The 9,229-nt window shown below is 43.2% G+C and overlaps 1 protein-coding gene across 3 annotated transcripts in view; it reads left to right on the plus strand.

Annotated features, from left to right (window-relative positions):
* The window catches only part of ASTN2 (astrotactin 2), a 1,331,668-nt gene that overhangs the window by 800,128 nt on the left and 522,311 nt on the right, over positions 1 to 9,229 (plus strand). The gene's annotated exons all lie outside the window — the stretch shown is intronic.

The raw sequence follows: 9,229 nt of genomic DNA on the forward strand, positions 1-9,229 counted from the left end.
CATCACGGATGGGAAGAAGTGGGGTAAAAGCAGCAATGAAGCGGCAAGCTAAGCCCTACAATGCTCAGTGGACTTCTGTGGACCTAGTTGGGGACCTGGTTGACAAGCAGTGTGAAGAGGCCTGGGGACTCTTGGGCCCAGAGTCAGTGGCGTGGCCATGGAGGACTAGAGAGGAGAGTGGAGCTACTGGCTGACGGGAAGAGAGGACATATGCACAGGAGCGCCCACACTTACAGATGATACCCACATGACCTGGACCGGATGACTGGATGATCGGAGCTCAACCAGGAGAAGAAAGAAGAGGGGGATAAAAAAAAAAAAAGAGTGAGCTGATACAGTCTGATGAACTCGACCTATACCTATGGAGCAGCAACTCAAAAGAAGGAACAAATCCTTACAACAAGAAACATTCACACACACCCCACACACAGAGTGGACGGAGAAGGGCAGCTTGGACATTGTATACTCAAATGGGGAGGGGAGCTACAAAGGCAAGAAGTGACTGGCTTACAAGCTTTCAAGAGGGTACCTGGTGCTAGGGAGCATGGTGGAAGGCAGAATCTCCAGTAGATACTATTCAATCTGTCTGGGCAGAGCTGATAAAAGGAGATACAGATGGGTAACTCATGATACTGTAGTGAATAATGCTTATCAGGACGGATTATGAAGGCTGGAAATGCATAGGTGGAAGTTTTGTAACAAGGAAGGGAGTGATTAATTCACCAGGATAGGAGCGGAAGCCTCCGGGACCATCAACGGAGAAAAGCCGAGAGCGGGACCCTACCCAGAGAAACAGAGATGCCTAAAATGGAGGCAGAGATGATGACGCGGAGTGATGAAGCGACTGGGGACTTTGGACCCAGCGAGGGAAAGGGACTCTGGGCCGAAAACTGGGGGGAGTGTAGGGGGTGGGTTTCTGGGATATACCCTTTGGGTGGTTGATGATACGTGGAGGGGATTGTATGTATGAATGAATGTAAAACTAAAGTTCTCCCATGTAAACTATCATATAATTCACAATAAAACATTAAAATAAATAAATAAACAAACATTTTTTAAATGTTTTTTTCAAATGAGGAAAGAGACAATATGGGGAGGCAATATAGTAGATAATTTATAAAGAATTCTTTTTTATTTTCAATTATTTCTAAGAAAATCTTCACCTCGTGGTTAGTAGCAATGAAGAAGTGACAATGACTAAAGCATCAGTAACGGAAGAGAGTTTGGTGCTCCCTTCATGTCTGACAGAGTTTAGAGTTTGTTATCTAATAGAAATGCTATAAACTGAACTAAAAGCGTTGTTGGCGAGGCACATTTTGAAATGTAAGCCATGGCTCCATTTTTTTTCTGTGTGGCAGTATAAGTGGTACAAAGTTTAATGAAGACTAAAACACAGAAATTGTAAGCATTTTCACCATGCTATTTTGTCAAAAAGACTATAACATTGCCATCTCTAAGTAATAGCCGCCTCTTGAAGTGTTTTAATCACACTCTTCCTTTGTGGTACTCTGGCTTTCCCAGCATGACTCAACATCAGACAATCTGTTGATCAGAATACAGCCTTTTCAGTCTTTTAATTGCCAAAGCACAGTTTACCTTCGCTGTTCTGCTTTATCTATTACTGTATAACAAACTACCTCAACCTCGATTATTTCATTTTGTTCACAATTGTGAAGGTCAGGAATGTGGGAAGGGTTCAGCTGGATGGTTTGTCTGTGATCCCCTCCGAAAACAAAGCCCCAGAAAGGCACAGAAACTTCTCAAGTTCATAAAGGAGGTAGTTATATTATCAAGATTGAACCTCAAGTTTTCTGCCTCCCAATTACCCATTCTTATAGTAGTGGCCTTGTAGTGACAGCTTTGTCACCATAGTCTTCCAAATGTTTATTGAATAACACTTCTGTATCCAGCACGGCAAGTGGAACAGGGCTACAAAAATAAGAGCACTGTCGTATTTTATAAGCTAGTTCAAAAGACAAGGTAGACTGTCACTGGGATGCAGTGTGACCTGGAACAAGTCACTTTGTTTCTCTGCATAATAATGTCTAAGAGGGTTGGTGCTAGTGTTGGGGAGGAGAGAACTGACCCTCATTTGTTGTTTTTGTTGTTGTTAGTTGCTGTCTAGTTGGTTCCGACTAATAGCAACCCTGCGTGTACACAGAATGAAACACTGCTCATCCTAACATTGTCTTTATGGTTGAGACCATTACTGATGCCATTGTACCAATCCAGTTAGGCTGCTCATCTCAAGGTCAGCAGTTCGAAACTACCAGCACTTCCGCAGGAGAAAGATGAGGCTTTCTGCTTCCATAAACATTACAGCCTTGGAAACCCTAAACAGGGTCGCTATGACTCGGAACCAACTCCACGGCACATAACTACCACCACCACATTTTTGTTTGAATCTAGCTTGAGCCTATGACCTCACTAAATACCTATTATTCATAGGTAATGATTATAACTGTCCTCCCAAATGAAAATTATTAAATCCATTTTACAGAAAAGAAAGTATAAGAGCAATGACCTGTTTAGTGATTGAGGACTAGGCACTGTCCTAAGTGGTTTGCTTATTTTAAACAGTTTAATTCTCACTATAATCTGATGTTGTTATTAAGGGTCATCAAGTTAGTTCTGACTCATTGAGACCCTGTATAGGGTTTCCAAGGAGTGGCTGGTGGCTTTGAAGCTCTGACCTTGAAGTTAGCAGTCCAGTGCTGACCCTACTGGATTGGTATTGTTATTTCCATTTGACACTGGGGAAAAATGAAACCATGGGAAAGGAACAGTGGGAAAGGAGGATGGAAAGGAGGACCAATGCTGGTTGACAGAGAGTTTTCCTAGTGAGAAAGGCCTAAGAAAGGCTCAGGCATTTGCAGTGTCACTGGAACCTAGGAGTGGTGGTCTCCTTGAGGACGTGTCTCTAGTTTAAATTCCAGACTCATTCCAAACCGATACCACACTCCTTCGCTCCCTGCCAATCACCCAGTCACCCCTAAAACATACACACACCTCTTCTTCTTTTCCTTTCCATTTGACCCAGAAAGCCATCTGACCTTCCAGATATTGGAAGAGACCATTGTCTCCCTGCTTGCCCTGAGATGCTGAGAGACAACAAGATGCTGCCTTTTAAAAGTCAAGATGAGTCAAGATAGGAATAATCATTTATTATAGGTCAGGTACCTCTTACCGCCCAGTGTAGTAAGGTAAGGAGAGCAGCTGCTTTTACGCATCCCTCACATTGTCTCCCCCCCCCCCCAATGACTAAAATGGGCTGTAATTAAAGGAAACAAAACTCAAGAGGGACAGGAAGACACACAAGGAGAGTCAGTGAAGTGAGAAATCACTTTGGAATGCATCCCAGCACTCTGACCAGGGGAAGCCCGGCCTCATCTGTGCTGGCACCCAGCCCTTCTGCATGGGGGGAGTAGGGGTGAGGACCAGTTGGATTTGGATCCTGAGAGGTAGTTCTTCATTGCTAGAAATGGACTCTTGAGGTTTAGGCTATCCTTGTGATGAATTCAGATTATAATGGGTACAAGTTCTTCCAGGATCCAAAATGATGTTTGCTACTTTTTAAAGTTTTGATAGTTATATATATATATATATATATATTAATGCAAAGCCAGGAGACAAGAAATCTTTCTGAAAACTATTTCAGAGTCTAAGCTAGGGTAGGAATGGAGACCTGGATGCCAGCCTTGTGCTTAACTTTACCATCTGTACATGACTTTGGACAAGTCCCACTGCAGGAAATGGATGGGACATTAGGAGACACAGCCATTAGAAGATTCCTTTGCCTGAAAGATCTTTGGTAACAAGAAACAGATATGCAAAATCCAGAAACAGACAGCTGTTAAGAGGTTTTCAGGTGGAATTCTGGTGTGGCGCTGTGGGACAATACACAAAGTCATTGGTTCAAATTCACCAGTCACTCTCAGAGAAAAACATGAGGCTGTTTGCTCTTGTGAAGATTTACAGCCTCAGAAGCCCTATTTAGAGACACTCTGGCTCAGAGTCAACTCGATGACTTTGGGTTGGGGCTATAACAGATAGCTTGTTTTTGTTGTTGTTAAGTGCTGTTGAGTCGGTTCCAACTCATAGCAACCATATGTATGGTTTCCCAGGAGCAGCTGGTGAGCTTGAACTGCCAGCCTCTCATTTAAAACTGACCTTACAGTCCAGCACATTAACCCACAGCACCACACCAGGACTCCATAGCAAATGGGTGACTTTTGTTTTTGTTGTGCGCCATTGAGTCGGTTCTGACTCATAGGGACCCTGTGTAGGGTTTCCCAGAACTTTAGTTTCATTGAAATAGTGACCTTGTGCTTAGCAGTCCCATGCTTAGCCTATAGTGCCACCAGTACTGAAAGCTACAAGTCCAAATGAGACTCATATATGGCCATGTTGATTCCTGGCTCATTCTTGCTTCCTGGTAGTCGTCACATGGTATTTGTTTTCCCCAAATGCACACAATGTCTCCAATTCTATACTGCTTCTATTATAATTCACAAATGATTAGGTCGAGGACACACCAGACACTGATAAAATTTCATAAACATAATGAAGAAAATTCTATTTTCAAACAGGATAACATATACAGGTTTATGGGTTAGAATTCCAACATGTATTTTGGAACAACACAATTCAATCCATAGCAGAATCTATGTGAATGTGTAGCACAGAAACCCAGAAAACATGGACAACAGAGAAAAATGATCTAACTTCTGAGAGATCTGCAGTCAGTGGGGTTTGTCGCAGGTCTGGTTGCCCAGGAAGTTGATGAACTTGGAGTGCTTTTGAGGTTCCTTGGTGGGAATGTGAATAGAGAAGCAAGAGTGAGTAAAGAAAGCTGGGCTATGATGTGGTCTCATAAAAGGCTTCAGAGGTCCCAGATCTCTCCCCAACATTGACCAGTCATTGGAGAAGATGGGACCTTGGGTAAGGTGGCTTTCTTTAGCCAAAGTCTAGGTCATCTCTCTGGGGACTTAGATGAGCGCTGTCAGTCTTCTATGCACCTCAAAGTATGAGTAGTGAGTGTGTCAGTCCAGAGTGTGGAGGAAGGTCAACGTGGTCTACCACAGTGTCCACTAAATACTTACATGAAGTGGATGAAGCTAGAAATAAGACATTTATTCTTTCTGAAAGACAAAGCCAGAAACCCACTGCTATCAAGTCCATAGTAGATTCTGATTCCCAGCAAAATTGCCCCCTTTGGGTTTCCAAGACTCTGAGTCTTCACAGGAGCAGATTGCCTCGTCTTTCTTCCGCAGAGCAGCAGTTTGAACTGCTGACCTTGTGGTGAGCAACCCAGTGTGTAACCTACTGTGCTCCCAGGGCTCCTTTTTGGGATGATTGTTGTTGTTGTCATTGTTGTTAAGTGCTGTCGAGTCAGTTCCGACTCATAGCAACCATGTATAAGCTTTCTAAGGAGTGGCTGGTGAACTTGAATGACTGACCTTGCAGTCCAGCACATTAACCCACAGTATCACAGAGGGGAATACAAAGAGGCAAGGCAGTGTTTAGCAACCAAAAGGCATTTGTAAAAGTTAACCCTTGCTTCTTCCCTCTGCATTCAGTAAGCAACCCCTAAACCCAGCTGGATGTATGTACTTCTTTGTCTTTGCTCATGTTGTGGTGCCAATGTGCCCTGCACTTAACACCATACCTATCCACCTCAGACTCACCTCAGTTCCAGTTACACTGAGGCAGTTAGCCTTGATATATTCAGAATTAGCAACTCTATTGTAACATCTAGAATAACTGCTTGTGAGTGACGATGTCCACCCTATCCTCTAGGCACCTGATGAGCCCTGATCTCTTCTTCTTCCTCCACATAGTAGGTGCTTAGTAAATGCTCAAAGAAATTGACCCAGGTGTGAGTGTTGTTCCTGGCTCATGAGATGTTGATATCAAACCTATAAGACAGACAGCCCAGGTTTAGAAATCCAAAGAGTAAGAAACAGAGGGTCCAAACTAAGTGCTCACAAAATGGGGAGAAAAGATTTCTTGGTTTATAAGCTAGTCTCCACAGCAACCCAGCTCCTGAATTAAGAGTCCACCCATGCTCAGAGTACCAATGAGGGCCTTAGGCCTGGAATCATTGAGTACAGGGCATCTGCACGACCTGACCTCCTGCCTCAGAACGATGAGGCACAGAAGGCAAAGAAAGCATTAACACAGTGATGGTGGCATTACCTGGGAACCATCACTGAGTAAAACAGGGAGAGCCACAACAATATGGGAGTTGCATGGGCAGGAAATGAGCCCAGAAGGGAAGGTGCTTTATCAAAAGTTACACAGCAAGTCTGGCATGGGAAGGACTAGGACCCAAGCTCCAGCATCCCCAGGCTGACCACTTCCCCCTCTCCTGATACGTCAAAATTCAGATTTTCATTCTGGGAGGCACACAAGGGGGCCTAATGATGCTGCAGAGTACTTTGATTCACGGACATTTGCACTTGGGAAACCACAAGCTATGACCTGGAGAGTGGGAGGACTAGAAGTCTACAGAAAATAAATGTGTGTCAGCAGGACTGGCTTTGTAATTTGCAGGGTCAATGCAAAATGAAAATGTGAAGACCTCTGTTATGTTCTGTTTTTTTAATGTATTAACTATTTCAAGACAGCAACAGAAGAGCATTATACCAAGTGTGGAGCCCTTCTGAGATGGGCTTGTGCTCCTGCACAGGACACAAACACCATTGACACCACCTGGACCATCAGTGCACAGACAGAGCTGAGATGCAGGCTGGCTTCTCCAAAGGGCCCACCCAATCACCAGTTCACCTCCAAGCTCTCATCTGTCTCCCAATAGACATTTAGAACATCTTCTCTGAGAGCTGCCCATGGACTTCTGAGATAAACTGGGCTGGAAAGACTTGGCATGCCCTCTGAACTCTGAGCTTCACTTCCACCGGTCACCTGTGGACTGACAGTTTCAGACCAGAGCATCTTTCTTGCCCATTTTTAACTAAAGACCCCTCCTCAGACTCCTGATTTTTATTTTTTAAATGGGAGATCAGTATACCAGAGAATCTCTGTGCCCCTCAACTGGGAGCCATGCATTTGCATGTTTTGTTGGGGAATTGCTAGTAGATAAAAGTCCTCCTCCCTTCCAGCTGACAAGGGGTCAGCAAAGAACTCCCAAGATTATGATGCATGGCATTCTCATAAAGCCTATGCACCTTTTTATGACATTAAATGTTTTTTTTTTTTTTCTTCCCATGACATTTGAGGCCTTCTCTATTTTTCTTTTCTCATTTTATTTCTCCTGGATTCTGACTAGCTGGGTCGGATGGTATTTCTGGTAAGCTGGTTTTATTGTGTGAAAGCCATTATCTGTTAAAGCCAGGGAGCAGGTCCCACCCTTCCAAAGTGATGGGTTTTACCCTTTGATTACTGAGCTGGGTGGAGGAAAAGAGATCCAGATTGGAGGTAGGAGATGGGTGTTCAGTCTGGCTCTGCCACCTGTTGGTTGCAAGCAGTGACTAAATCACTTCAGCGACAGTAAGAGATGTCACCCTGGAACTGAGAGAGGGAACTTGGGACCAGTCTGGGGAGGGACTAACAAATCACTAAAGTTCCTTTCAATCCAGGCTATCTGTGACTTCATGAGATGGCTTCCAGGGAGGATGTGGTTCTAACATTTGGTGCACTAGAGGGCTAGGAAGGACACCATGGGAGTGAAGAAAACCCAAAACCCCATGACTATTGAATCAATTCCAACTCACAGTAACCCCAAATAGAGTTTCTGAGACTGGGAGCTGACTGCCACAAGTTTCCCCACGGTAGATTCAAATCACCACACTTGTAGTTAGCAGCTTAACTCATTAGTTGGTGGAAAAACAAATATACAAGGGGAAAAAAATCTTCATCCCTTTGCCTTCCTTTTTCAAGTACCTCTATTTTGACTGTTTTAATATGACATCTGATTCAACCATGTACCTTCAAACATTGACCTTTGGGAAAGTGCCTCTATTGTAGAATGTGCTTGGAGAAAGCAATTGGTTCCCTGTTCTGCAATCCAGTGTCACCCCTGAGCTGTGGGAAGTCAGTGTAGAACTTCAGAGAGTAGTTTCTGATGTCAGACACCTTGGTCAAAAAACTATTTCTGCCAATCACTGGCCATGTGATCTTGTGGCAAGTTACTTTAGGTCGCAGTATCTTTAGTTCCTGTTGAGTAAATGAAGATAAAAGTATTTACCTGATCAGTGGCCATTACAACTCCTTAAGGTAACACATATACAATGGGCCAACCTATGGCACTAAGTACTCATGCCGCATTGTCACTGGCATCATAATCATCTGATATCTCATGCAGAGATGACGGTGATGGGGACAGCTAAGTCATTTGAGTCTTATATATTCCAGGCCTTGAGAGGTTCAGAGATAGGTCTCATTACTCTCTTTTTGCTTACAGATAAAACTGAGACAAAGAAGACAAGTCAGGGTCATGGGCTTACACAGCTAAAAAGTTCTAGAACAAGGGATTAAGCCAATGCCCTCATCTTTAACCAGGACAAATTCATCTTTAACATTGTTCATAATGTTGTTAAATGCCGTTGAGTCAGTTCTGACACATAGCGACTTTGTATAGGGTTTTCAAGGAGAAGCTAGTGACTTGAACTGTCAATCTGACAGTATAGCACATTAACCCACAGTACCACACAAGTACTCCATTTTGTTCATAAGGCTGCCTAATATTCCTGGTTTAAAATTAAGAAAGGTGTGCAGCAAGGTTATATTCTTTCACCATATTTATTCAACCTGTATGCTGAGCAAATAATGCAAGAACCTGGGTTATATGAAGGAAAATGTAGCATCAGGATTGGAGAAAGGCTCATTAACAATCTGTGATATGCAGATGATACAACGTTGCTTGCTGAAATTGAAAAAGACTTCAAATATTTACTGATGAAGATCAAAGACCACAGCCTTCGGTATGGATTGCATCTCAATGTAAAGAAAACAAAAATCCTTACCTCTGGACCAATAAAAAACATTTTTATCAACAGAGAAAAGATTGAAGTTGTCAAGGATTTCATTCTTCTTGGATCAATTATCAACACTCATGGAAGCAGCAATCAAGAAATCAAACAACATATTGCATTAGGCAAATCTGCTGCACAAGAACTTTTTGAAGTATTGAAGAGCAAAGATGTCAGCTTGAAGACTAAGATGCACCTGACCCAAGCCATGGTATTTTCAATAACCTCATATGTATGTG

This window comes from Chrysochloris asiatica, unplaced genomic scaffold (assembly GCF_000296735.1).
Source record: "Chrysochloris asiatica unplaced genomic scaffold, ChrAsi1.0 scaffold00081, whole genome shotgun sequence".
NCBI lineage: Eukaryota > Metazoa > Chordata > Mammalia > Afrosoricida > Chrysochloridae > Chrysochloris > Chrysochloris asiatica.